Here is a 9,761-nt window from a genome sequence, read left to right on the forward strand (position 1 = left end):
CCAGATTCAGAAAGGTTACCATAAGGTGTATATGAGATGTACACATAGCATAGCCATTTCTGATCCAAAGACAACACTGCTGTGGTGCTGAAACAAGACATGCAGCACCATGGCTGTCTGTCTCTGCATCTATGTTAAATGGTAATGAGGCATTGTGTGAGAGAGGCATATGCTAATTAGTCAAGTGCTCTCTCTCTCTCTCTCTCTCTGTGTCATAACTGCTTAGGATAAGCCATTTATACAACTAAAATAATCACTTGCTTGTGTAAGCTAACACAGCTACCCATGGCCAGTCATGTTCATGAACATGGCCAGAAATTTGTGTTCATCCATCATTGGAGAAATAAGAGAGCTTAGTGGACAGGTAATACTGGGTGTGTGTATGTGCATGAGGGTATATGAAAGGATGAATGTGTGAGTGTATGTGTGAATGTATGCCTGCCTGGTAGGTTGCAGTGGGGGGGTTAGTGATGGTGAAGATTAGGTGTATGTGTATGGGTGAATGCGTGAGTGCATCTGGGAGTGCGATCAGGTTACAAGGGGGTTTGTGTGTGTGTGTGTGTGTGTGTGTGTGTGTGTGTGTGTGTGTGTGTGTGTGTGTGTGTGTGTGTGTGTGTGTGTGTGTGTGTGTGTGTGTGCGTGTGTACATGCATGTGTGTGTGGATGGAATGAATGTGTATGTGTGTGGGGGGAGTTGTCATACCCACACACTCCCCCTGACTAATGAGTAACTCCTGTAACATTGCTGGGAGAGAACACTAGCCACCAGGGATACTTCTTCATTATTATTATATGGCTTGGAGGATTTACTATCCAGAAGGGACACTGCTTCATTATTACTTGGGTCAGGGGGCAGCAATAGACACCAGGGATACTTCATCAGTATTATGTAAGTTGGTAGGAACACTAGTCACCAGGGACATCTATATACAATACTGTAAGGCATTTATTAAAAAGAAAAAAAAAATGTTTGAGTCAGGGGACCATTAAGCAACATAAATATCTTAAACATTAAGAAAGAAAGAAAGAAAGAAAGAAAGAAAGAAAGAAAGAAAGAAAGAAAGAAAGAGAAAGACAGATGATGGGGGGGGGGCACTAGACACCAGGGATAAAAAAAAAAAGCATGGACTAAAACTAAATGCCAAGAAGTGTATAATATCCTAAGACAAATATGACTACCCTTGTAACTATCACATTGACAACACGCACCTGAAAATAGATCATGTGGTTTGGGTTCTTGAACCTGTATTGACAATGAACTGTCCTTTAATCACCACATATCCACTATTGTAAAGATACCCTTTTTCATTGCATAACTTATAGCTAAAGATATTGCATCAAGATTCAGGAATGTAATCATTCATCTGGTCTCAGCACTCATTAGGCCGATCATTGAGTATAATGCCCTTTTCGATATTAACCTGTCCAAAGATTTGTCATAAGTGGAACGACCACAATGTTTTCTCTCTTAAAACAATCAAGGACCTAAATAAAAAAAACTCTGCTTCATGTATAGAGCTTCAACAGATATTATTCTGTCAGACCTATTACACATTTGCAAGTCCAGTGCTATCATAAACATTCATTTAGGGGATCTTAGTCTCTTTTGCAAAATAAATTAAACTTGCTGGGGAAACAGGAGTGTGTCACATATACATGGAAAATACAAAGACGAAAAACTACCATGAGAATGTGTGGCTAGTCTTTTTAACAACCTGACAGAACAATAGCCTAGTAATTACCTATGAATCTATGATACTTTAAGGCACTAAAAAGGATTCAAACCCTCCACCCTCACATGAGGATGTCATTTCACTGCACCACCACGTGACACCAGGGATAATATGAGGATAAACCCTAAAAAAATATTAAATTTCAAATGAGGGGGAGAACACTCCACTCTTGACTCGTAAAAAAACAGCGTTAACCCATTGCACTAACTGGCGAGTTACTGTAGCAAGATTTTTTTTTTAAGTTACAATGAGGATCTTGGGCATTATATAACACTGCCTGTAACACTTTGTGGGCATAAACTTAATGGTGGAAAACAGACACATGATCAGAGATACATTTCAATTATTACTAATTTAAACTTAGAAGGTCAACAGAATTAACAGCTTTGGTATTAGCATGCAGTTACTGAAGGATATGAAATCTAAGATTTTGTTTGGAGTTACTGACTGAGTGTAATCATCCATGATTTATGAGGGCAGTGAAAACCAAAAGGAGACATAGCGGATTATCTGTCAACTCAGTAGGGGTATATAGCCTGTGTGTGTGTGTGTGTGTGTGTGTGTGTGTGTGTGTGTGTGTGTGTGTGTGTGTGTGTGTGTGCGTGTGTGCGTGTGTGCGTGTGTGTGCGTGTGTGTGTGTGTGTGTGTGTGTGTGTGTGTGTGTGTGTGTGTGTGTGTGTGTGTGTGTGTGTGTGTGTGTGTGTGTGCGAGAATGTGTGTTTTGCTATGTGCATTTGCGTGTGTGCATTTCTGTGGGAATGAGAGAATGGAAGGGTGACTGTGCCAAGGAGGTACATAAGATGGCAGTGTAAATTAATTCAGGAAAGTTCTGATCTACATTCAAGGTATTTAACAGTGATTCAGAGATATGCTTATTAGATGATAATGAGGTCTTTCCTCTTTGCAGCTAAGGTCTCTCTGAATTGCATACACGCAAATTGTGTAAACAGTCCCTTTTTTACAGCAGCTCTTTCCAAATAGTGACATAAGAGTCAGACTTTTAGAATAATACTTCAGTGTGTTTAGTAATGTATAGCACTTAACACAGTGCTTAAAAAATAACAGTTGTATTAGAAGATAAATGTCTTAGAAACAGCTTATTAACAGGGTGAAGTGGGCTGTTACAATATAACATGGTACTTCATAGTATAAACTTATAATTACATTTCCAGAATGGCACAATAATAAATTCACTGTTCATAAGTGATTATCAAATATATTACATCATGACTGACAGTCTCTCTGAAATAGCCTGTGCACTCTAAGGACCTTTTAGTAAGTTGGCCACTGTCCCCTTTTGTTTGACCAGTAGACTGTACTGTATATGCCAGTTATTTGAACTCAGGAAATGACAGACAACCTGTTTTTCTTGCATCTCTTTGTTAATTGCTTTGTTCTGGCTATAAATTGATTGGTCTCATTTATAAATTGACCTGAGGATGGGAAACCCACTATACTCATCTTTGCTTTGTTTCCCCAATTTCCACCCGCCACTCTTACTCCACTATTATACTTCCTAGATACACATTTCACTTGTGACTCTTACAGGTTCATAGGTAGGTACTAGGCTATCAGCCCAAGGGCCTAAGTAAGCCTAGCCAACAAGGTTCCCTGACTTACACAACCCGAGAAAATTACTTTCCTGTGCCCCTGTCGAGCAGAGCCACAGATGTGATCCCCGGGGTGTATTTCCTATTTCCCATCCACTCATCAAAATTTATCTTGAAGAGTGCTAATGAGGAACTATGCTTGACATAGATGGGTAGCTTGTTCCAGAGTATGGGAAATCTCTGGGACAGGAATCTATTCCTCCAGCATGTCCTGTTTATTGTGGTGACAAGGTTTAGGTCCCTAGAACATGTAATTTGGATAGACTGGGATTTCTTTAGGTGTAGCATGTCTAACAGTTCTGGGTTTGACATAGCTTTATATGTTAGGCAGAGATCACCTCGGAGTAGGGATATGCTATGGAGTAAAGCTGGGTTTTTTTGAGACGGTCAGTGTAGGGCATCTGTTTGAGGCCAGTAATCCTCTTTGCGAGGTACTTCTGTGGCCTTTCCAGCTGCTGCAGATGACTTATGTGGTACATTCCAAAAGGGGAGTTGTATTCGATAATGGGTCTAATGAGTGTCGAGTACAGTGGAACAATGACCTCTTATTTCCTGGATGAAAACCCTTTTGTGATGAGGTGTGCCATGTAGAAGGATTTCCTGACTACTGTGGTGATGTGATTATCAAAGGAGAGACTACTGTCCACATGGGTACCAAGGTCTCTTATCACACATTTGGTGTTAAGTAGACTGCCGCCTATGTCTCTTATTATGCCTCATTATATTATGTTATATTATATTACATTATATTATTATGCCTTATTATATGCCTCTTATTTCAAAACCTTCCCCAATAACCTTAACACTTTTATAGATGCACTTCTATTTCTTGTTTCCTACTTCCCGATTGCTATTTAATTTTTAGCCCCGTTCCTAACCATCTTTCTCCATACCATACCATACTGTTTTGCACTATATCCATTTATAATCACAGCTCTCATTAAAAGTACCTATCTATTCCATACTGTATCTTCTTTCCCCAAATAAACTCTCATTTATTCTTATTTTGACTGCATTATTATAAATAATTATACTCTAGCCTTTAACATCCCTCTATTCCTTATATTCCATAGAAGATACTAAGACAGCCTACCTCTCCTTTTATAGAAAATATTTCTGTCCTTACCCATCCTCTTCCATCATTCAGAATCCACCATCACTACTGCCCTGCAACATCTTGTTTCCTTCTTCATTGCTACTGCCCCACTACCTGATACCTAAAACATACAGATTCCTGTACTTAATTATACTACTCTTCAGCTTATCCTATATTCTTATCCTCCTACTGTGCCATTTTTCATTCTACCATGGCTCAACAATATCTTTCAACATCTCTCCAACTTTGTCCCAGCCAGCTATCCATGCTTCCTCTTTAAATTCTCCACACATTGCATCAAACCTATTTAATGTTGCCCCTCACCTTTATTCCAAATATAGGCTGATTAATTGGGGTCTATATTAAAACATCGAATGCTTAAAACAGAGGACGATGTTTAATCGACCCTATTTCAGCGAAAGCTGAAAATGTTGACACCTCAGAACAGCGATTTCTTTCCTAGGGAAAGAAATCGTTGTTCCAACCAAAAAAAAAAAAACAGTAAACAGTTCCAAACACATACACACTTACCTTAACCCTAATTCTACCCCCTCAAACAAAAAGTAAACAGCTGAAAACACATATGCACTTAACTCAACCGTACATCTAACGCAAAAAAAAAGTAAACAGTTTAAAACATATGCACTTACCTTAACCCGCACACTAACCATAAGGTCAGTAACTGTTGTACATTTATGTTTAGGAGCTATACCGGATAAGGGAGTCTCTGAGACCACACTACAGTGCAGAACATGGCAAAGTTATGAAGCGGTCAAGCGACTTCTTTCCAAGGCAAAGAATTCACTGAACAGCTGCTTCCGTGTTTTGCCTGTTCGCTGTTTAGGGGTCGATGAAAACGCATTTGACATAGGAACCCAGTTAATTGCACTTCAATTCAAACCAAAACAAAATTAAGTGCAAATATCCTATTTAAAAAAAAACAAGTGTGCATAAAATCCTTCTAGGAGGAGATATATACCCTAATGCTGGCCCCACCTGAACACAAAGATAATCCTCTCCCACAAACTTTTGTAACCCAACTGCCAGTCCCCAACCCTGGTGAGGTAAGTCTTGCTGTAATAAATGTTAGAAATATAAGAAATAAAACTGTTGAACTACTTGCCTGGATTACCTAACATAAGGCTTCTGTCCTCACTGTAACTGAAACTTGCTTTAAACTCAGCATAAACAAATCCAAATTTATACCTCATGGCCATATCATCATCTAAGACCGTATAAATAGGAAAGATGGTGGTATTGCTTTAATATTTCTCAATAGCTACCACATTTCCCCTTACTGCAAACCAACTCCAAAATTTAATTCAGCAGAGTCTTTATGCTTTCCTCAATAGAAACTATTATAAACAAATATGCATTACTGTCCTTTAGATCCATGCTGGCAACAATACAGCTATACTGGAAGATATCCTACATTGGAAATCCATAAATATTACTAGGTGATGTTAGTGTCACTGTGTTGAACATAAATTCTAACTCCCCTACATGTAGCATGAACTTATATAACACATTATTTCACAAAACTGATTAATAGCCCCACACATTATAACAGGGCATCAAATTCTCTATTAGACTGGATCCTAGTATCAGACTCTAGTAAATATTCCAGCACGGGTACAATGTCAGATTCTCTCAGTGATCATTTCCCAATCTATGTGACTAGGGATCCCCTACAATTTACCGAAACGCCACAACGCCGAAACACAAATCACAGACACCAAAGGACTGACAACACAGATGACCAACAAGGTGAGAACCCGACGGACCCAGTAAGTGTGCGATAGAGTGAGAGATTTAGTGTTAGGGAGCGGACAGGTAAGTGTGCGATAGTGAGGGACTGTAGTTTTAGGGGCGGGTTAAGTGAGTTAGGGTTAGGGTGCGGGTAGGGTAAGTGCGCGATAGTGACGGAATATATGTTTAAGGGTGGGTTAAGTGAGTTAGGGTTAGGGTGCAGGTAGGGTGTGTGTGCGATAGTGACGGACTGTGGGTTTAGGGGTGGGTTAAGTGAGTTAGGGTTAGGGCGCGGGTAGGGTAAGTGTGCGGTTGTGTCGGACCTTAGGGTTAGGGTTTGGGTTAAGGTTAGTGCATGTATGGTTGTGTGTATTGTCGGTATTGTCTGTTGTCGGTCTTTTGGTGTCGGTGATTTGTGTTTCGGCGTTGTGGCGTTTCGGTAAATTGTAGGGGATCTGTGACTAGACATCTCACACATCCAGTTAAACAGCATATTTATAAAACAACACGTAACCTTTCCAAGTATAACCCGGGAATGTTCATTACTACATTATCATCTATTAAATGAATTTCCTGAAAATCCTCCCCTTAGACGATGCTGTAATTGAATTCAGTACAGCTCTTTTAAATATCCTAAATAGCTTTGCACCTCCTAGAAGGAAGAGACTGAAAACAAATAATGCAAGCTGGCTATCCAAAAAGAGTAGAATGATAATGCAGGATGGAGAAAAAGCATGGAAAGAATGGCAACAATATAAAACATTTCAATATGTTGAAAACTTCAGAATGCTTCACAATCATACTAAAAAGCAAATAAATCAAGACAGAACGCTATACTATAATAATTTTCAGAATAATACTAAACACAACCCTAAAAAAAATTGGACATCCATTAAAGAAATCTTACATCCTGACCAAAAATGTAACCCAAATCCCTCTCCCGATAACTCACCACTTGAAACTGCAATACAGTTCAACTCTTATTTTATAGATAGTATAGCATTTCTAACCAAGGATTCCTCAACATCTAAACCCAACCCTGCCCAAAAGCCACATACCACCACATCTACTGTCACCTTCAAACCTGTGCCCACATCCTGTATAAAACTACTCAAACAAACTTAAACCATGCTCTTCTTCAGCTGATGATCTTCCAAGCGAGTATCTAAAAATAGTAGCCAATAGCATTGCCTATTCTGTCTCAATTGTTATATATAGCTCAATCCTTGAATCTCACATTCCCCCTCTCTGGAAAAAGTCCCACATTATACCTCTGAACAAAGGAGGAAATTCAAAAAACACTAATAACTTTAGATCTATAGCAATCTTATCTATCCTTGCCAAAATACTTGAAAATGTATTCAGAAACAATTTCTAAACTATCTCCTGCAGGAGGAACTTGTATATCCTGCACAACATGGCTTTCATCTTTCCCATAGTACTAGCACTGCCCTTCTAATCTATTTGGATACTGTCAATAAAGCTGGACATAATGGCAAACTAGTCTCTTCCTTATTTCTACACTTGTCTAAAGCCTTCAGCAGAGTTTGTCACAGAAAACTTCTACTTCAAATGTCCTCACTAGGTCTCTCTCAGCCCACCCTTCTGTGGCTCAAAAGATACCTAACCAATAGGTATCAGTCAGTAATGCTCTCTCCTTACCTCCAAGTCACCACCAGTGTACCACAAGACTTTGCACCTTGGTCGCCCTCTCCTTTAACATTTTCAGCAACACCCTCTATACTTCTACACAACAGGCCACCTTAATACAATATGCAGATGATTCCACTTTCATTTGCACATCTGACAACATGATACACCTCCACAAAATTACTCAGGAAAATTTAACAGACACCGAAACATGGCTTTGTAATTCACAACTGATGCTCAACCCCAAAAAGACCAAACTACTACTTTTTCCCCCCTAAATCCCTCAGTCATGAAAAAAAAAAAATTAATTTTCTCTCATTCTTGATTACACGACCATTGAAGTCACTTTTCTTAGGAAACTCTTAGGGGTGATAATGGATGATAATTTTATATTCAACCTGCACATACAAAATTGCATAAGAAAAACTCATCAAAAACTAGGGATGCCTTACAGAGCCAAAGATTTTCTCAGTGACACAACTAACACTACACTTGCCACTACTTATCGCCTCCCCACTCTTCTTTTTGGTGCTCCTATCCTTACTAACCTCCGGGCTTCACAAAAATTAAAACATGAATAACGCCATAATAAAGTTGATAAATTTCCAGCAGGTACCCCTTTCATAACCCACCACTGTATAACACTGAAAAGCCTAAACTGGTTACAACTGCCACATCAGCTAACATATACACAACTTCTTACCACCTATCAAATTATCCAGCATCTATCTGCCTGTCCAGCACTAAAAGAACATTCTACACACCTATGTTCCCAGTCAGGCTTTGGGATCCAGTGACCAAAAACTCCCATCTGTCTGCAAACCTAGCAAATCTGCTGGGCATTGTCTGTACTCATGCAAGGTTGCTAAGGCCTGGAACTCCTTACCTTTATTTATTTTTATTTTATTTTATATTTGTTGACCAGGTAGAATGGCTGGGCAGGTGCCCTTTTTCAGCAGTGACCCGGGGAGAAGAGCTCCATTTAGTACAAGTAAAAATAAAAATGCAGCAGTCAAGTATTACTATACCACAGTTTATTCTAATAAATAGCGTAAGCAATGAAAACAAAATATTAAGAACTCTAAAACATTCTATCCAGTACAATCACAACAGAAAAAGTAGACTACTTACAGTCTTTACAATACAATTTGATTAAACAGTAGTTTAGAATAAAGGCTTTATAGAGTAAGGGAATGAAGGGATGTACAGTGGAATAGTATGCTAGAATTAAAGAGGGAGAAAGAGGGAAAATAGACTATTACAGACTATATATTATTGTATAGTATAGTATTTTATATGCTTAATTATAGTATTTAATATATAGTATATTATAGTATAGTATAATATATAGTATAGTATTACAGACTATTCAGAGATGACCTCTACATTGCATATAAAGCAATCTCATATCGTGCTCTAATGGAAATACTGCACATTCATAAATCAAATGGTATAAGATGCAGTCGCTCTAGGGAACTCATACTCAACCTAGTATGTGACATCAACAGGACTTGCTGGAGAGACAGATATGTCTCACAGAGGTTACCTCTCCCCTGGAACAAACTTCCAATTCAGGCAAAGCAGAGCCCCTTACTGACCCTATTTAAGTGTAATTTGGATAATTGGAAGGGAAACCACAAATTCACCCCGGGAGTTTCACCTGTGGCCCTCTTGGACAGAGGCAGTAGTTATTGACTCAGATCCATTTAACACCTTGATATTCTTGGGAACAGTGGTTGTACTTGGCTAGGCTTGTAAGGGCTCATTGATTTATAGATTCATAGACTGTTACTAGTCTAATGACCCTAGGGGCCTTTCTAAACCTAGTCAAGTTTTCCCAAAATAATAATGATGTCCTGCATCTAAATAGGGCATTGAAGGCCAGGCATTTATAAGATATGGCTGTCCATAAGTGATATGGAT

The sequence above is a fragment of the Protopterus annectens genome, chromosome 12.part0, assembly GCF_019279795.1.
Source record: "Protopterus annectens isolate FY-2018-M chromosome 12.part0, PAN1.0, whole genome shotgun sequence".
Taxonomy (NCBI): Eukaryota; Metazoa; Chordata; order Ceratodontiformes; family Protopteridae; genus Protopterus; species Protopterus annectens.